Source organism: Ranitomeya variabilis, chromosome 5 (assembly GCF_051348905.1).
Source record: "Ranitomeya variabilis isolate aRanVar5 chromosome 5, aRanVar5.hap1, whole genome shotgun sequence".
NCBI lineage: Eukaryota > Metazoa > Chordata > Amphibia > Anura > Dendrobatidae > Ranitomeya > Ranitomeya variabilis.
The window spans coordinates 358,384,103-358,405,311 of record NC_135236.1 but is presented as its reverse complement, the minus strand read 5'-3'; the positions used below and the strand labels follow the sequence as shown (position 1 = coordinate 358,405,311).

Below are 21,209 nucleotides of genomic sequence, written 5' to 3'. Positions count from 1 at the left end.
AGCGTTGCTCCGTGGAATCGGGCGGCGTCTTTCCGGACCCAGCCATCCCACATGCCGGACAGACAAGGGGGGAGCCGTCTAACGGAGTCTCCCCCGACGCTGCTTCTGGACTGCATCCCCTGTCGTTCCCGCAGAAACCGCACAGGCGGATGCTCCTAGCCCAGGTATGATCTTCTGTAGTTTTCTCAGAGAATCCAGAGATTCTGTCCCCTGGGAACAGGAAACCTAAACTGAGGAGGAGAGGGGGACCGCCCCCTTTTATGTCTCTGTAGGTTTCCTGTTCCTTGGGGCGGATCCCTATCTCTCCAGTGGGTGCTGTCATGGCGAAGGGTAAAAGAGGCAATACAACTGAAGGGCGAGGTGCTCTTAGCATCCTTCGACGTGGTTTCCCTCTATACCTCCATTAACCACGATAGAGGCATGAAAGCAATAGAAAAGATGTTGGACACAAAACAATATACAATTGAGGTTAAGAGCTTCCTGTTGCAGATGTTGGAAATCATACTAAAACGCAACTACTTTATGTTCGGTGACGCGTTTTACGCACAAAAACAGGGTACAGCTATGGGGGCCAATATGGCCCCTTCATATGCTAACCTGGTTATGGAGGTCCTGGAGGAGGACCTTGTCTATGTGTCCCACCACTTCCGGCATGTTCTGGAGTGGTGGAGATACATAGACGATGTCTTCCTCCTTTGGACAGGTACAGAAAATGAATTGAATGAATTCCATACATATCTGAATACAATAGATCAAACAATTAAGATCACTTTAGTAAAATCTCGGACAGAAATTCAATTCTTGGATGTGCTGGTGGAGCAAAAAAATGGCCAACTCCTTACTACACTTTTTGTAAAGAACACGGATAGGAACAATTTACTCCTATATGATAGTCAACACCTGACCTCGATAAAAAGATCTATTCCCCTGAGTCAATTATTAAGAGTGAGGCGTATAGTTAAAGAAGAGAATACAACTGATATAACAATAGATCGGTTAATTAAAAAATTTTTGGACAGAGGATACCCCAAGGGGATTATTGGAAAAAACAAAAAGTGAGGTGATGGAAAAAGACAGATTACAACTAATTAAGAGTGAACCGCAAGGGAAGCGTAGAAATAACCAAAAAAGAGTCCCTTTTGTCTCTATATATACTGAAGAGAGTAGTGAAATAGCCAGTATCATAAATAAACATTGGACCATGTTGGGGAGACGTATACCGAAAGTACAAGAATTTAAAAATCCACCATTGTATTCATATAAAATAAGTAGAAATATTAAAGATATGGTAATAAAATCAGATATTGGCACCAATAAAAAAGGTACTCAGAGGTTACTAACGGGTACCAAAAGAAATGGCTGTTTCCCCTGTCTAAATTGTGTTAATTGTACATATATGGTCAAGGGACCTACATTTACACACCCAAAGACAGGGAAGATATATAAGATAAAACAATTCCTTACGTGTAGCTCAGACTACGTCATTTATGTGCTCATGTGCCCCTGTAACCTATGGTATGTTGGGGAAACAACTTGTGAATTCAAGACGAGAATGAACCAACATAGATTCAGTATAAGAAAAAATAGGGTTGATCTCCCTGTCCCCAAGCATTTTGTAGACTGCAAACATACCGAGAAGGATCTAAAATGTAGAATTATCGATGCTGTTCCAATACAGAGAAGGGGAGGTGATAAAAAGAGAGCTTATGTAGATATACGAATTAAATACCCTAAGACCTGAGGGATTGAACGCTGACTTTAAGATGCATACAATCATCTGAAAATATTTATGAAATCTGTTGTATAATATTATTGGTCACCAAGATACAGTAATGTGATTACTTGTTGTTAATTTAGGAAATCCTATGTTGTAACAACAATGATGTAATTTCCTAATTTTATTTTTATTTTTGTATTTTTGCTTAGAATGTGACTGGTGCACTATCAAGAGTAGAATACCGCCGGAGTGGAGTTTGCAAATATGGAGGACATAAAATTTATTAATCTTTCCTTAAAATGTTAAATTTCTTATAGTCTGCAGTACACTACTGCGTTGGACCGTGGTTTTGATCAATAAAAGCAGTAAAAATGGTACCTCTTATTGTCTCCTCTTTAATTAAGATTTAATAGTGATCATATACCGGGATGTAGGTGCTACCGCTTTGTACAGCATGGACTGCGAGCAGCGTGACCTGAGAGGGTTAAGCTGTAACTAGTGAGCAGGCTGTATGACCTCCGGACTATGGCTTACAGTAAGCTAAGCCCGGAATGTCAGGGCGGAACTATGCACTAATAATATCCATTAGGTATAATATAAGAGATGTGTACATGGCTATATAGCAATATGCTTAGCAATGTGAGGAGTCGTTAAATAAATGGAGTAAGATAGAAAATAATGCCACAGCCAAGTACTTTGTAAATATATGGTTAACTAAGGGTGCTCGCATGAGGACATGTAGCGCTGTGTGCGCAAGTGCCGTCCCCTATAATGAAGATTAACCTCACATAATATGGCTGAAGTAGAATGCCACTACAAAGATGGCGTAGTATTGCGCTTCTGCGCATGCGCGGATGTCACTGATTGGTCACTGGTCCAACGCAGTGGTGTGACGCTGCGGACATGCGCAATAGACTTCAGGTAACGCCGAGATACGAGGATGTCCTCCATTACCGGCAAGCAACTCCGGGGGTAAGATGCACTTAATAAGATAATCTGATAAAGATTGTAACACGTGTAAACATGAACACATAATGAGGCACTTTTTAATGCACTGAAGCACTTTATAATGCAAATGAGTACTGTTAATATGCACATATTGTAACACATGGATTGTATTAACCACCAATGGCAATAAGGTTTGTTATGGCTTTAAACCTATATATATATGCACTGAAAAGGCTTACCCACTGCTTGAGAAAGGCTCAGTTAGAGCCGAAACGTCAGACAGACATGTAGGTGTAATTAAACGCTGCACAATTCATCAAGAAACAATGGAGTGCTGCCTGGTTTTTGTTTGAATCTATGGACTTTGGATAGCCGGTGGACGGGCTGCCTGGAGGCTTTGCACCCAGAAGATAAGTTTTAAATTGTTGTGCTGTTCCATTTTTTACTAATATATATATATATATTTTATTTTTTTAACATTTTCTTTTCACTATTCTTGCTTGAAGCAGAAAGTGTGATCGCTTGAGCTATAGTCAGGGATGTCATAGTATTGCTGCATACAGAAAAAGTCACGGTCTCCTTTGAATCTCAGCCACAGGCAGGGCTTAATGACAAGCACGGAGATCTTCAACAGACCCTCAGCTGTCATAGCAACCCATCGTTGACCCGCATTCTAGTCATGGGCGTGGCACTGGGCACATGGAATGACACCCCCCCATGCTGGCGCATGTTTAATGCTGCGTTCAGAGCTTGATAAAAGCAGTTAACAGGTTAACAATTGTGGGCAGAGCTCGGCTCCTTCCATGATTGTGTGAGGCAGGTCCTGGCTGTAACACACACCCAGGATCTGCCAGGTATGAGACGGGCTCACCTTGTGAGCCCACTGTACACACCTGTTTGCAACATGTTTGGCAGATGTTGTGAAAGAGCCAAGATTAATATTAGGCTCATAACTGCTGTCTTTTCAGACATAACATCCTCATAGGGAGGGTTGAAAATATATCACCTAGATATCGGTAACAGGTGACCACACTGTCCAAAATACGTGAGACAGCTCACCTTCTCAGCACACTGGCTAACTCTCCTATAGAAGTCAATTAACAGGTCCACACTATGGCCACCTGCAGGACAGTTCATGTGGATGCTGCCTACACTCAGGTCAGGTGGATGTCTGGTTTTAATTCGCAAAAAGACTATAGCAGGAACATTCCCTTGGAGGTCTCATTCAGACGTCTTATTCTCGATCCTTGTTATTCACGGATAGAACATATACCATTTATAATCTATTGACAGGCTTATACAGTATGTCTGGATTTAGTCTTGCAGATTTATTTTTTTTGAGCCAAACCGAAAAACAGTTAAAAATAAACCTGACAAATAGACCAACAACAAATGCAGCACATTGAAAAATGTTAAGTTTGTTGACAATGACAAAAAAAAAAAAAAAAAAACCCTTGTCTGAGGGAAGCCTTACACAAAATGGCTAACTGATACTCTCATACAGCAGTAGATCCAGGGTGCGTCTGTGGACTGAGCAGAGAATGAAAATAGAATTATTCTTACCATTAATTCGGTTTCTAGGAGCCTTCCACGACAGCCCAGGAGGTTGTCTCCATACCCTAATGGGGGACAGGAAGCACAAGAGGTTATAAACCCCTCCCACCTCCCATTAACCAGTGACTTACAACTGAACCCATAGCACCGGTTACCTTTTAGGTTCTCAGAAAAATATCCAAGAACATCGGGAGGGAATTAATGCTGTCGTGGAAGGCTCCTAGAAACCGAATTAACGGTAAGAATAATTCTATTTTCTCTAGTTGCCTTGAACGACAGCCCAGGAGGAATGCCAACCAATTCTGTATTTAGGGAGGGACCACAGCCTGAAGAACTTTACAGCCAAAGACAAGATCCCGGTTGGACCAGAAGTCCAATCTATAATGCTTAGTAAAAGTGTGTAGAGAAGACCATGTTGCAGCCCTGCAAATCTGCTCTGTGGAAGCACCAGCCCTTTCAGCCCAAGAGACGGAGGTAGACCTGGTGGAATGAGCCTTTAAGCCAGCAGGAACCGCAATATTCTGAGCTAGATATGCCTCAGTAATGGCCTTTTTTATCCAGTTGGCAATGGTACTCTTCGCTACTTTTTTGCCCTTGTTTCGGCCAGATAAATGAACGAAGAGATTTTGGTCCATTCTGAAGGATTTAGTTTGTTCCAAATCGTGTAACACTATACGCCGTACATCCAAGGTATGGAATCTGTGTCCTTCCGAATTTGTAGGATTGTGACAGAACGATGGGAGGACTATGTCCTGTGATCGGTGAAACTCTGACACCACCTTTGGAAGAAAACATGGATCTGGTTGGAACACAATGGAATCGTCCCTTATGCTAAGATAATGCTCTCTAATTGATGGGGCTTGTATTTCCCCCACACGTCTTGCAGTAGAAATGGCAACTAAGAAGGCAGTTTTGCAGGACAGGAGCTGTGAGGAACAAGATGATAATGGCTCAAATGGAGGAGCCGTAAGGCCCTTTAGGACTATGTTTAAGTCCCATGATGGTACAAAAATGTGCTGTTTTGGACAATGTCTTGATGCTGAGACCATAAACCTTTTTATCCAACGATGACCTGCAAGGTCTTGGTCAAAGACAGAACTCAAAGCTGATACTTGAACTTTTAATGTACTCGGCTTCAACCCCAACTCCAATCCTTTTTGTAGAAAATCTAATATTTGTGAGATATTAGGATGGAAGGGATCAGGATTATGAGGATGACACCACGAGGAGAATATTTTCCAAATTTTGCTATATATAGCGTTGGTGACAGGTTTTCTGGATTTTTGTAAAGTAGAAATCACTGACTCTGAAAGACCTTTAGCTCTTAATACCTGGGCTTCAATAGCCAGGCTGCCAGCTTGAATTTTTGGGGGTTCGGATGATAAAAGGGACCCTGGAGGAGAAGATCCTCTGATGTTTATAGAAAAACTGGACCATCCACTTGTAATTCTCTGATGAGGTGGTACCAGCTCCTCTTCGGCCATGCCAGAGCTACCAGGATAGTCGGGACTTGATCGTCTCGGATCTTCCGAAGGGTCCTTGCAAGCAACGGTATTGGAGGAAACACGTATGCTAGTCGGAACCTCCATGTATGAGCAAAAGCGTCTACTCCTTGAGAATTGTCTTTGGGGTCTAGAGAGAAGTAGTTCTCGACCTGTGCATTCTGACGTGCATGCTAAAAGATCTATGTCGGGAAGGCCCCATCTGTTCGTCAACATTCTGAAAACATGCGCCTTCAGGCTCCATTCTCCTGGTTGTAAGTCGTGACGACTTAGGAGGTCTGCATGAACATTTACAGACCCTTTGAGGTGTATTGCTAATAATGAGAGGAGATGTTTTTCTACCCAGCAAAAAATTCTGCTTGATACTACTTTCAAGTGGTTGAACTTCGGACTCCCCTGGTGTTTGAGATGCGCTACAGTCGTTATATTGTCCGAGTAAACCCTGACATGTTGACCTACAATTAGACTGTTGGCGGCTAGAAGGGCCTTCTCCACTGCCATCAATTCTCTGAGGTTGGAAGAACTGGAGCTTTCTTTCCGATTCCAGTGACCCTGGAATGGGACCTGCGACACAACCGACCCCAGCCTTTTTGACTGGCATCTGTTGTCACTGTCACCAGTGGATTTTGTATCCAGTCCACCCCTCTTAGCAGGTTTGTTTGGATCACCCACCAGGTTAACGAGGCCTTTACCTTCCCTGGAGTGTACACTCTTCTGTTTAGGAAATTTGGATTTCCATTCCAGTTTTCCAGAATATGTGCCTGCAGAACTCTGGAGTGGGCCTGAGCCCACTGGACTGATTGTATGCAGGCCATCATCGACCCCAGAAGAGACATTGCTGTCCGCAGAGTAGGAGACCTTTGTTTTTTGAAGTTCAGGACCTTGGATATCAGGTTCTTCTGGTGCTCTTCAGGTAGAAATGATTTTTGATTTTCTGAGTCCAATAGGACCCCCAGAAATGTTATCACCTTTGATGGTAATAGATGAGACTTCTTCAGATTGGGTATCCAACCCAAAAGTCTTAGGATGTTCAGAGTTCTGGCAATCCTCTGATTTAGAATTTCGGCGGAAGGACCGATGATTAGAAGGTCGTCCAAGTAAGGTACTATGGCGAGGTCTTGGTTTCTGATACGAGATACAGCTTCCGCCATGACTCTGGAGAAAACCCTTGGGGCCGAGGAGATCCCGAAGGGGAGAACATTGTATTGAAAATGTAGAATCTTGTGATTCAACTGGACCGCAAATCTTAGATATCTCCTGTGACGAGGATGTATCTATCGGAATATGGATATAGGCATCCTTGAGGTCTATTGTTGCCATATATGAATGAGGAGCTATCAGAGGGATGGCTGATTTTACCGACTCCATTTTGAATTTGCGGTAAGTAATGTATTGGTTGAGAGCTTTTAAATTTATTATGATCCGGGCTTGTCCGGAGGGCTTTTTTTACCATAAATATACGGGAGTAATGCCCTTTCCCTTGCTCGTTTACCGGGACCAATGAAATAGCTTTCGAGGTCAGCAAATCTTGTAAACCTGACATCATCAGTTTTTGAGTCTCCCGAGATGACGGGGAGGTGACTCTTAGGATCCTGGGAGGAGGCGCCTCGAACGCTATAAGAAGACCTTGTTGGATAACACTTACGACCCAAGAGCTGTTGGAGATATTCTGCCAACTGTGAACGAAGTTCGAAAGCCTCCCCCCCACCAGATCGGAGTCATTGTTTTTCTTGCTGTGGTTGCTGGGGAATAAGGATATTTTTGGGTTTCCCCTTAGCATAACTCCATCTACCGGTTTTTCCTTTACCCTTAACCTGGGAGGGCTGGGACTGGGAGGCCCGAAAAAAACGCTTCCTGGGAGGTCTTTGTTCAGGAAGAGTCTTTTTCCTGTCCGTGGCTTTTTCAGGGATGTCATCTAATGAGGGCCCGAACACGTACTCACCCTTAAAGGGAATGGAACACAGCTTTATTTTTGAAGTGACATCTCCACTCCACATCTTAAGCCAGAGAGCTCTTCTGGCCGAATTTGTCTGGACTTGAGATCTGGCGGCTACACGGATAGATTCTAGGGAGGCGTCTGCAAGAAAACCAGTTGCTCTATGTAAAATAGGCAAGGAGTCCAATACTTCATCTCTTGGAGTACCCTGAGAGATGTGGTTTTCTAATTCCTCTATCCAGCGGAAGAGAGACCGGGCTACACAGGTGGATGCAATATTGGACCTGAGGGACGAAGTGGAAGTTTCCCAAGTTTTTTTGAGAAGGCTTTCAATCTTCCTATCTAAGGGATCCTTTAACTGGGAAGAGTCTTCGAACGGCAGGGCAGTCTTTTTTGCCACTCTAGCCACCTGAACATCTATTTTTGGGATGTTCCATTTAATTGAATCCTCATCCAGAGGAAACCGGTGTTTGAAGTCTGACGGGGTGGTTAGCCGTTTTTCAGGAAGTTCCCACTCATTATTGATCATATCAATGATACTTTTGTGTACGGGAAACCCAGGTTGTTTATCAGTCTGAATGCCGAATAACTCATCCTGTATAGACTGAGGAACGGGTTCCTCCTTAAGCCCCATAGTATTCCTCACTGCAAACACCAATTCCTCAATATATTCAGAGGAAAAAAGGTATTTTCTGATTTCAGCAGTTTTATAAGGTAGGACATCTTCCCATTTAACTGAAGATGACGCATAAGAGCCATCAGACTCTGAATCAGAATATTCCTGGATCTTTCTCTTTTTGGAAGTGATGGACCAGGTGAGGTTGGTGGTGGCGGTGGAGGGGGAGCAAACGTGGCTAAAGAGGTCTGAACCTCCTGTCTAACCAAGGAACGAATCTCTTCAATTAGTGAAGGATGTTCAGCCCGGATTATTTTGTCCGTACAGGGTTGGCACAATTTTCTCTCCCATTTTAAGGGCAGTTTTCCATTACAAGTAGCACATTTGCGCTTAGTAGTAGCTTTATGGCCAGGCTTGTCTCCCTGAAATGAGCGAGGAAGCAGTATAAGAAGGTAAACTGAAAACTACCTTTAAATGGGACCCCGTCCCTGCCACACTTACTGGGGCTTGGGGAGCGCTGGGCTCTGCAGCTGCAGGGCAAGACATATCCATGGAAGTCATGTGACGCTTCACTTCTGGGTCGGCGCTCCTGTGTGAAGGAGCGTTACTCTGTCTGAGATGGACCTCTGAACGGCGTATGAGGCACGCTGCATCCTCGCACGCCTGCCTGGGACTGGGGAGGGGCGGCTAATTGCCACGCGCTGGGGCAGCATTATTTTCTATATAAGCTGCAGAAGATGTCTCAGGTAAGCCTGCAGGCTTACCTGAGACGTCTTCTGCAGCTTATATAGAAAATTTTCTATATAAGCTGCAGAAGATGTCTCAGGTAAGCCTGCAGGCTTACCTGAGACGTCTTCTGCAGCTTATATAGAAAATAATGCTGCCCCAGCGCGTGGCAATTAGCCGCCCCTCCCCAGTCCCAGGCAGGCGTGCGAGGATGCAGCGTGCCTCATACGCCGTTCAGAGGTCCATCTCAGACAGAGTAACGCTCCTTCACACAGGAGCGCCGACCCAGAAGTGAAGCGTCACATGACTTCCGGGTCGCCGAACAGCGCGCACAGGAGGGGGAGATGCCGGAGAGCTCAGGGAGGCCTCCAAGATGGGATCACCGGCCCGCTTTACCCCCGCAAGAGGACCGGGAATGCGGTCCCAGAATCCGAAGAGACAGGAGCATAATGGAGGAGGAAGCCCTGGGGGCCCGACCACAAGTGCCCGGCTAAGATTATAAGGTACCACTGCCAGAGCTGGCCGCGCAGCGCACCAGGAACCTCTCCATGCCCCATGGGGAACAGGAAAGACACTGGTTAATGGGAGGTGGGAGGGGTTTTTAACCTCTTGTGCTTCCTGTCCCCCATTAGGGTATGGAGACAACCTCCTGGGCTGTCAGTGGAAGGCAACTAGAGAAAAGGATGATTTCCTGGATCTTTTGTCACAAGACAGCTGAGGCCTGAGATTGGCTGAAGTGGTCAGGTGACAATGGCTTGTCACTGAATGTTTCTCTGTTCATGCCCCGTTCTAGTCACCTGATGGCTGCAGCCAGTCACAGGAATCAGCAGCTCTGTGACAGAATCATGTGAAAGATCCATGCCCTTAAAGTATTTAATTAACTGGACAAGCACTTTATGAGCAACACATATACAAACCAAAAAAATGAGACTTTTTGTACAGGTGCTATAGACAAGGAGAAAAAAATAAAAAAAACTTAACATACTGGCCGTCTCTATTAGGCTACGTTCACATTTGCGTTGTGCGCCACAGCGTCGGCGCCGCAACGCAAACAAAAATGCATGCACAACGCTGCGTTTTGCGCCGCATGCGTCCTTTTTTTGATTGATTTTGGACGCAGCAAAAATGCAACTTACTGCGTCCTCTGCGCCCGGACGCGTGCGCCGCAGTGACGCATGTGGCGCAAAACGCAAGTGCGACGCATGTCCATGCGCCCCCATGTTAAATATAGGGGCGCATGACGTATGTGGCGACGCTGCGACGCCCGACGCTGCGGCGCAGACCGCAAATGTGAACGTAGACTTACACAGGATAACATCATTAAATCACCAGAAAACATGCACAATCAAAAGGTCAACGTCCACTAACCAGTATTGTGCAACAAAAACTAACAGCGGCAGCTTCCAGAACAGACAATCAAAGAACAAGACCCAAGAAAGAATTTCATGTTACATCAGATATATTGGATTGGGAACAAACTGGTTGTCTTATCATCAAAGCCCCTTTACACAGGGCTGCCCATCTTCACTCACTTGTGCATTAGGAGGTGAGTGGAGCTAATAGCGGCCAGTCAGCGGGTGCCAACAAGAATTTGAAGGAAAGGAGTATGTCGCCGGATTTCATTTGTTTCTCCAGGAGATAGCCACCGGCAGAGCAATCCGACAGCAGCTTTCTCACAGAACACAGGAACGCTCCAGAGTTACGGGGAAATGTTAGTCGCCTGAATGATTGGCCGACAGCCATCTAATGGGTATGGGAATTCTAGCATTATGTGGCGACATCAGAATCCAATACACGTAGATTGAGTTCCTGTAACCCTGTTCATATGCACAATTTTAGCACTGCTACAGAATAAATTGATACATTTTTTTCTTAAGTAGTCAGTCACTTAATTTGGGTGGAAATGCATGGATTAGCCACATTACGTTACAATGGGACTAATCCTTGAGAGGCTCAGCAGCAGTGCTAACTGCAAATCCAGGTTACAAATCCAAGGGTCAGCCTCAGATTTCTATGTGACAAGACACACGGCGGTTGGACATAAATCAGTCACATGGACATTTGTCCATACAGTCGGCACTGTGTGTGCATTTATTTACTAAATATCACATTCTTATGGTGAACCTGAGGGACTGCTGTAGTCTTTCAATCGGAAACCATGAAGCCGCCAGATCTAGTGTTAATGTTACTTCACAAATAAACATTACTGCTTTTTGTGGTTTGACAAAAAGTGGGATTTAGCCCTTTCTCTGCCAAGAACATAACATATCTGAAGGAGATGGATTGGCAATGTTTAAAGTTTTTCCCCGCACAACTAGCCGCGAATTGTGCAGGGGTTTTTGGTATAGCCTGATTAAAGGCCATGTATCAACTTAGTGATTTGCTGGTGAAACAACCAGTGGTACCCCGTTCTGATCCAGAGAATGGTGATCTACAAATCTAATGGCATTTTCTAGTGATCTAATACTTTCTGCAACAGCTATAGCCACTTAGTTTGCACGTGTCTATTGCTTGTATGCATATCTTGTCTCCCCGCCCCTTTAACCTCATAATGAAACAAAACTGAAAATGCAGCAGTGTGTGCCTGCACAGTTGTGTGGTTTTCTTTTTTTCCTAAAACTGCTTCTTAACCACACTACATGAAATCAGTTTTACCTTTATCCAACATACTGCTTTTTAGATTTTTTAAAGCTTTACAAAAAAAATAATCTATTTAAAAAGGGTTGTCCATGTTAGAGGGCAAAGTCTGCAGATTTCTGAATCGTGACAGAGTGCGGTCTAGATTCCCCAGTGCTGCCGATGTGAGTAAATTATCACATGATGGCATGTATTAGATTTCCATACTTCTGGTCATGTGCAGCTTCTCTGAAATCACTTCTATTGAGAATCCAGCGGAGATTATTATTATGCAAACTTCACATATGCTGTCATGTGATCACTTACTCGCATCAGCATTCCTGGAGCATTGGGGGTGTGCACGTAGGGTGACTGCAGACTTTGCTCTCTCAGGGTATGTGCACACGATAAGTAAAAGCTGCGGGTTGGATGCTTGCATGCTCACCAAGCGTACAGACGCCAGCAGCTTACTCATCGAGACGGACATGTGGAGAATCTCTCCAGACCGCAGAATGCCAATTTATCTTGCAAAGACGCACGTCTCTGCAAGATATCACCCGTACAATATATTGGACGCGGTGAATTCGCACGGTTCAGTGAACACATACGGAATCACCTGCGTTCAATAGACAGCAGCTTTGGACACAACGGGCATGTGCTGCGTCCAAAGCGCTGCCAATTCCTGGTCAACTGCACATACCCCAACATGGACAACCTTCTTTAAAGGCATCGTCCACTACTGAAGAACAACTTAGGCTACAATCCTATGATTTGGAAGTAGCAGCGCTACGTGCTGTGGTCTGGAAAAACGCGCTACACGTCAGTATCCACGGGTGATCCGCAAGTACAAATGCACACAGAGGATGGGATTTCTAAAAATCCCATCCACTATGCTATAACAACTGGCTGTTGCGGGTTTGACGCAGCAATTCCTGATCATGGGCACGTACTCATAACCAATTGTTTCTACGTGTCTCCTGGACTTACGGCACTGCTCCATTGGGAGCACTGTATCACCACCCGTCTCAGGACATAACCAATGTCACGTGACCAGTGTAGTCTTTACCATTGTGTCCAGCCAAAGTTCTTCTGCTTAAAGGGCCACTGTCACCCCCCTCCAGCCGTTATAAACTATAAGAGCCACCTTGTGCAGCAGTAATGCTGCATTCTAACAAGGTGGCTCTTTTAGTTTTAGGTTCAAGTCTGCCGTCTAAGCCAGGCTTTCACACTGCGCCTGCGCAGAACAGTACTACACAGCGCAGGCGCCGGTTTGAAAACGTAAACAGCGCTGAGGGGGCGGCACAGAAAGACCAAGAAGATGTGAGTGACGGCAGAGGAGCGTTTCGAGCTGGGGAGGGAGGACCAGCCTACGTGGCTAGAGACACCAATTATGGCTAATTATCAAATCGCTTTTTTGGGGGTATACTTGAACCTAAAACTAAAAGAGCCACCTTGTTAGAATGCAGCATTACTGCTGCACAAGGTGGCTCTTTTAGTTTATAACGGCTAGAGGGGGGTGACAGTGGCCCTTTAAACAAAATTGAACGCAATGTTTTTGGTACAAGACTGACGGGAGACATCATCAGAGGGGACACACCAAAGTCTGAACACCAAACATCCTGCTTCTTATGTAGCTGTGTATTGAGCTGTTGAACATGAGGCACAGTATTTTTAGGATACGCATTTGTGCCTTTAACCTGCAAAGATACTTATCTTGCTTTGTAAATCCTGGATGATTATAGAAGCAGCCCTTTACTCACCAAGAAAATAAGGGCTAGCTAAAGAATTTGGATGAGATATGACAGGATTTAGGGTACCGTCTCACAGTGGCACTTTTGTCGCTACGACGGTACGATCCGTGACGTTCCAGCGATATCCATGCGATATCGCTGTGTCTGACACGCAGCAGCGATCAGGGACCCCGCTGAGAATCGTACGTCGTAGCAGATCGTTTGGAACTTTATTTCGTCGCTGGATCTCCCGCTGTCATCGTTGGATCGGTGTGTGTGACACCGATCCAACGATGCGTTCGCTTGTAACCAGGGTAAACATCGGGTTACTAAGTGCAGGGCCGCGCTTAGTAACCCGAGGTTTACCGTGGTTACCAGCGTAAAAGTAAAAAAAAACCCAAACACTACATACTCACATTCCGGTGTCTGTCCCCCGGCGTTATGCTTCTCTGCACTGTGAGCGCCGGCCGGCCGGAAAGCGAGCACAGCGGTGACGTCACCGCTGTGCTTTCCGGCTGGCACAGACACAGTGGAGAGAAGCAGAACGCCGGGGGACAGACACCGGAATGTGAGTATGTAGTGTTTGTTTTTTTTACTTTTACGCTGGTAACCACGGTAAACATCGGGTTACTAAGCGCGGCCCTGCGCTTAGTAACCCGATGTTTACCCTGGTTACCCGGGGCCTTCGGCATCGTTGGTCGCTGGAGAGCTGACTGTGTGACAGCTCCCCAACGACCACACAACAACTTTCCAACGATCACGGCCAGGTCGTATCGCTGGTCGTGATCGTTGGTAAATCGTTATGTGAGACGGTACTCTAAGGGTTGGTTTATATTACCACAGACAGCATGTTTAAAAACGTAAAAATGTATTAACCCCGTCATGACCCAGCCTATTTTGACCTTAATGACCTGGCCATTTTTTGCAATTCTGACCAGTGTCCCTTTATGAGTTATTAACTCCGGAACGCTTCAACAGATCCTAGCGATTCTGAGACTGTTTTTTCGTGACATATTAGGCTTCATGTTAGTGGTAAATTTAGGTCGATAATTTCTGCGTTTATTTGTGAAAAAAAATGGAAATTTGGCGAAAACTTCACAATTTTCATATTTTGAATTTTTATTGTTAAACCAGAGAGTTATGTGACACAAAATAGTTAATAAATAACATTTCCCACATGGCTACGTTACATCAGCACAATTTTGGAAACAAAATTTTTTTTTGCTAGGAAGTTATAAGGGTTAAAATTTGACCAGTGATTTCTCATTTTTACAACAACATTTACAAAACCATTTTTTTAGGGACCACCTCACATTTGAAGTCAGTTTGACGGTTCTATATGGCTGAAAATACCCAAAAGTGACACCATTCTAAAAACTGCACCCCTCACGGTGCTCAAAACCACATTCAAGAAGTTTGTTAACCCTTCAGGTGTTTCACAGCAGCAGAAGCAACATGGAAGGAAAAAATGAACATTTAACTTTTTAGTCACAAAAATGATCTTTTAGCAACAATTTTTTTTATTTTCCCAAGGGTAAAAGGAGAAACTGGACCGCGAAAGTTGTTGTCCAATTTGTCCTGAGTACGCTGATACCTCATATGTGGGGGTAAACCACTGTTTGGGCGCACGGCAGGGCTCGGAAGGGAAGGAGCAATATTTGACTTTTTGAAAGAAAAATTGGCTCCAATCTTTAGCGAACACCATGTTGCATTTGGAGAGCCCCTGTGTGCCTAAACATTGGAGCTCCCCCACAATTGACCCCATTTTGGAAACTAGACCCCCCCAAGGAACTTATCTAGATGCATAGTGAGCACTTTAAACCCTCAGGTACTTTTTTTTTTTTTTCCCCTTCACAAAAAAAATTTTTAGCCTCAATTTTTTCATTTTCACATGGGCGACAGGATAAAATGTATCCTAAAATTTGTTGGGCAATTTCTCCTGAGTACACCGATACCTCACATGTGGGGGTAAACCACTGTTTGGGCGCACAGCAAGGCTCGAAAGGGAAGGCATGCCATTTGGCTTTTTGAATGGAAAATTAGCTCCAATCATTAGCGGACACCATGTCGCGTTTGGAGAGCGCCTGTGTGCCTAAACATTGGAGCTTCCCCACAAGTGACCCCATTTTGGAAATTAGACCTCCCAAGGAACTAATCTAGGTGTGTGGTGAGCACTTTGAACCCCAAAGTGCTTCACAGAAGTTTGTAACGCAGAGCCATGAAAATAAAAAAAAAAAATCTTATCTCAAATTATTTTTTAGCCCAGAATTTTTTATTTTCCCAAGGGTAACAGGAGAAATTTGACCCCAAACGTTGTTGTCCAGTTTCTCCTGAGTACGCTGATACCCCATATGTGGGGGTAATCCACTGTTTGGGCACATGCCGGGGCTCGGAAGTGAAGTAGTGATGTTTTGAAATGCAGACTTTGATGGAATGCTCTGCGGGCGCCACATTGCGTTTGCAGAGCCCCTGATGTGCCTAAACAGTAGAAACCCCCCACAAGTGACCCCATTTTGGAAACTAGACCCCCAAAGGAACTTATTTAGATGTGTGGTGAGCACTTTGAACCCCCAAGTGCGTCACAGAAGTTTATAACGCAGAGCCATGAAAATAAAAAATCATTTTTCTTTCCTCAAAAATAATTTTTTAGCCCACAATTTTTTATTTTCCCAAGGGTTACAGGAGAAATTGGACCCCAAAATTTGTTGTCCAGTTTCTCCTGAGTACGCTGGTACCCCATATGTGGGGGTAAACCACTGTTTGGGCACACGTCGGGGCTCGGAAGGGAGGGAGCACCATTTGACTTTTTCAACGCAAGATTGGCTGGAATCAATGGTGGCGCCATGTCGCGTTTGGAGACCCCCTGATGTGCCTAAACAGTGGAAACCCCTCAATTCTAACTCCAACACTAACCCCAACACACCCCTAACCCTAATCCCAACCCTAACCCCAACACACCCCTAACCCCAATTCCAACCCTAACCCTAATGCTATGTGCCCACGTTGCGGATTTGTGTGCGGATTTTTCCGCACCGTTTTTGAAAAATCTGCAGGTAAAACGCACTGCGCTTTACCTGCGGATTTACCGCGGATTTCCAGTGTTTTTTGTATGGATTTCACCTGCGGATTCCTATTATGGAGCAGGTGTAAAACGCTGCGGAATCCGCACAAAGAATTGACATGCTGCGGAAAATACAACGCAGCGTTTCCGTGCTGTATTTTCCGCACCATGGGCACAGCGGATTTGGTTTTCCATAGGTTTACGTGGTACTGTAAACGTGATGGAAAACTGCTACGAATCCGCAGCGACCAATCCGCTGCGGATCCGCAGCCAAATCCGCACCGTGTGCACATAGCCTTATTCTAACCCGAATTCTAACCCTAAACCTAATTCTAACCCTAAACCTAATTCTAGCCCTAGCCCTAAGTGCAGCCCTAGCCCTAAGTGCAGCCCTAGCCCTAAGTGCAGCCCTAGCCCTAAGTGCAGCCCTAGCCCTAAGTGCAGCCCTAGCCCTAAGTGCAGCCCTAGCCCTAAGTGCAGCCCTAGCCCTAAGTGCAGCCCTAGCCCTAAGTGCAGCCCTAGCCCTAAGTGCAGCCCTAGCCCTAAGTGCAGCCCTAGCCCTAAGTGCAGCCCTAGCCCTAAGTGCAGCCCTAGCCCTAAGTGCAGCCCTAGCCCTAAGTGCAGCCCTAGCCCTAAGTGCAGCCCTAGCCCTACCCCTAACAGAAAAATAAAAATAAATATATTGTCTGTATTTTATTATTGTCCCTACTTATGGGGGTGATAAAGGGGGGGGGGTTATTTACTATTTTTTTTTTATTTTGATCGCTGTGATAGGTTCTATCACAGCGATCAAAATGTACAGGGAACGAATCTGCCGGCCATTTTCCAAGATGGCGGCGCCCATGCGAGAAGACCGAGGACACCGGGAGGGACACCGGGACTAGGTAAGTATGGGGGGGTGCGATCGGACAGCGGCGGGGGGGGGGGGGGCGACGGAGGGGAGAGGAAGGCGCTTAGGACAGGACGGAGGGGTAGGGAACACTGACGGCGGCTGCAGATCGCCGCCGCCAGATCGGGGTCTTCAGCCATGGCAGATGCTATTGCAGCATCGGCCATGGCTGGATTGTAATATTTCACTAATTTTCATAGGTGAAATATTACAGATTGCTCTGATTGGTTGTTGAAAGTGAGACAGCCAATCAGAGCGATCGTAGCCACGGGGAGCTGAAGCCCTGGGCTGAAGTACCACTCCCCCTGTCCCTGTAGGTCGGGTGAAATTGGAGTTAACCCTTTCACCCGATCTGCAGGGACGCGATAATTCTGTGACACAGCATATGCGTCACAGGTCGGATTGGCACCGACTTTCATGACGCATACGCTGTGTCACAGGTCGGGAAGTGGTTAAAAGGTAATGTTCAGCAAAGCATAGACCGGTATGGTCAGACAGAGTACAACTATGCTTGTATTTGACGCAACTTGTGAGGCTAGGTTCACATTAGCGTTTGTACGCAGCTTATCATCTGCATGCGCAAAGACATGTCAAAACACATGCTTACGCCTCTGCATCATCTTACGAATGACGGAAGAAAAAAAACGCTGCGTGTGCATGCGTTTAAATGCATTTGCGTTGTTTATGAACATGGTGGCGGTGGTGAAATCATTTCCTGGACATGCGCAGTCTGAAGAATGCATGCGTATTGAACGCATGTCCTTGTGAACCAATGCGTTCCCAGACAGTAATGCGTTTTTTTGTCTCACTCATCTGCAAGCGCATGATTGCGCAATACTTGATGCCTCAAAAAATGCAACAGGTTGCGCTCGCAGAACACTGCGAAATGACGCACGTGTATGCATCTGCATACATACGCATGCAAAAGCATGTCCCTGCGTACACCATGTTAGAGATATGTACGCATGTGGATCTATGCAGATCATACGCAGCGCACAGATTCGCTAATGTGAACCCGGCCTTAACTGCTAATGTGAACCCGGCCTTAAATGGGTTGTCCGATAGAGTTTATTTTAATGTTATAGTGAACACTGGGGCTATTAATAAGGGATTAACCAATACTGGAACATCCTAACAGCCCCAGTGTGTACTATGACACGAAAATGGACTTTACACTTTTCTCGTTCCTCTGATCTCAGTGTCATGTCCCCAGCATTAACAATGTCCAGTGACTACAGCTGCTTTCACCATTTAATCCAAATGGAAAAATAAAATCTCTGTTCTTATAGCTGAAGGCCACGACGGCGCGCAGAGCGGCCAACCAGCCCCGGACGGCGGCGCGCGCAGAGCGGCCAACCAGCCCCGGACGGCGGCGCAGAGCGGCCAACCAGCCCCGGACGGCGGCGCAGAGCAGCCAACCAGCCCCGGACGGCGGCGCAGAGCGGCCAACCAGCCCCGGACGGCGGCGCAGAGCGGCCAACCAGCCCCGGACTGCAGCGAAGACCGGCCAACCAGCCCCGGACGGCGGCACAGGTGCACAACGCGTTTCCCCACACTCCCGGCGGCCATGTGTGTAGCTGACAGCATTGTCCGTGGCCATATGGCACCGCAGCACAATGGTCGGACGGCAGGTCAGTGTGTGCTCAGGCCTTGCTCGCACTCCCCTCCTCAGACCGGAACTCCTGCCATCGCCGCTGTCCTCTCACACAGCCGTCCGCTCCCGGGGCACTTACCCGGCGCTCAGCAGCCTCTCCTAGGGCTCAGCAGCCGCTCACTCCCCGCAGGCCAGCCGGAGCTCTCACTGCCCCATTCATTAGTTTAATGCTTTGTCTCCCTCCCGTTCACGCGACGCTCCGTCCGACGGCGAGATGAAGACGAGAGGCGGAGCAGGGCCTGCGTGCCACTACGTCACCGAGTCAAAGGTTCTCAAAATGGCGGCTTCCTGCAGACGGCTGCACAGTGGCGTCAGCGCATGAGGGCGGGGAGCCGGCTCCGCCCCAGTCCACACACAGTTAGTCACACACACAGTTAGTCACACACACAGTCAGTCACACACACAGAGGCGGCCACGCCTTCCCGCCCTCCTCGCGGTTGTTTTGGCAGATGGCAGTCGCTGTGCACGGGGTTTCCGGAGCACTTGTGGCCTGCAGCCAGGGTGGGGTGAGCCGGAACAACAGTGGCGGCTCCTTAGAGCCAAGTCCTGAGGAGACAACGGGATTACGGCCTTTGTTCTGTGGAGTGAAGGCAGACTCGGGGCTTAGTCTTCACTCAGCAAATGGACAAAGGAGACAACGTAATTCTTCAGGAACTGAGCATTTAGGAAGAGGCGCATGGCCGCAGTGTGGCTTGTGTGCGACATTCTGGCTGTAATTCAGGTCCCATCCAGGGTCGTGTGGCTGAGATGATGGGAAACTGTCATATAGCGCTACCAGGAGATCTAGGGTTAACCCCCTTCATGACCGGAGGGATTTTCGTTTTTGCTCCCCTCCTTCCCAGAGCCATAACATATTTTCTGTCACTATGGCCATGTGAGGGCTTATTTTTTGCGGGACGAGTTATACTTTTGAATGACACCATTGGTTTTATCATATCGTGTACTAGAAAGCGGGGAAAAAAATTCCAAGTGAGGTGAAATTGGAAAAAAAGTGCAATCCCACATTTTTTTGTTTGGCTTTTTACAATGTTCTCTACATGCTAAAACTGACCTGCCATTATGATTCTCCAGGTCAGGAGATTCCAACCTTATCCTCATTTGATGTTCTTAGGCTACGTTCACACTAGCGTTGTGCGCCGTTGCGTCGGCGACGCAACGCACGCAAAAACGCGTTTTGCGACGCGTCGGTTTTTGCCGAAAATCGGACGCAAGAAAAATGCAACTTGTTGCGTTTTCTTGGTCCGACGCTTGCGGCAAAAAAGACGCGTGTGTTGCATAACGCAACAAAAAAACGCATGCGTCCCCCATGTTAAGTATAGGGGGCACATGACGCATGCGTCGCCGCTGCGTCGCAGACGCAAACCCGACGCACATTAGCTTAACGCTAATGTGAACGTAGCCTTACATCAAGCACTCCAGCCAAGTTAACCCATCCATGTCCAAGCACCTCCTCTATCACATGATCATCCTATGTCCAGTTTAGACTTAATTCCCCTGCAACCGTGAGGCCAGCATATGCACATACTCATAAGGCCGGGTCATACTTGCGAGTTCAATGCAAGAAACTCGCTCGAGTCTCTGGCACCAAGTCCCCGCACTCGGGACTGGAGTGTGCGGCTGCATGTATTCCTACGCAGCTGAATACTCCATTCCCAAGTGCCGGGGCAGTGCAAGTTTCTCGCATTGAACTCGCAAGTGTGACCCCGGCCTAAAAGACATTATCTGAAGACCTGCCCTTCCTAGCTGTTGTCTAGACCTGGTGCTAATGCACCAAGCTGGCAAGCCAGCCGCGAGTCACACATCACGGTTCCACAAGCCACATGCGTCTCCCGAGCTACAAGTTGGAGATCTCTGATCTAACGTGTCAATTGGGGTTTGACCTACGTCTACACATCGAGTGAAACCATAATCAAGTGTGTCAATCAGAGTTCAGCCTACGTCTACATGTAGCATATGTACAGGGACGAACCATCAACTGAGTCAATTTGGGATTGGCCCACGTCTACACGTACCATATGTATAGGGAGGAACCGCAATCAAGTGTGTCAATCGGCGCTCGGCCTATGTGCATGTAGCATATGTACAGGGAGGAGCCATAATCAAGTGTGTCACTTAGAACTCAGCCTATGTCTACATGTACAGGGAGGAACCATATTCAAGTGTGTCAATGGGGGCTTGGCCTATGGCTACACATACTATATGTACAAGGAGGTACCGGGGGAGTTAGGCTGTGTGCCCACGTTGCGTTTTTTATGCATTT

The 21,209-nt window shown here is 46.6% G+C and overlaps 1 protein-coding gene across 3 annotated transcripts in view; it reads right to left on the bottom strand.

Annotated features, from left to right (window-relative positions):
• The window catches only part of ZBED4 (zinc finger BED-type containing 4), a 76,378-nt gene extending 56,971 nt beyond the window's left edge, over nucleotides 1–19,407 (bottom strand). For 2 of the 3 annotated variants that reach the window (XM_077264865.1, XM_077264867.1), the window contains exon 1: nucleotides 19,029–19,277. The gene's annotated coding sequence lies outside the window, so the exon portion shown is untranslated. Of the gene's footprint in view, nucleotides 1–19,028 lie in introns of all 3 variants that reach the window. The other variant, XM_077264868.1, reaches the window with a different exon arrangement.
• Nucleotides 19,408–21,209: the final 1,802 nt, after the last annotated feature.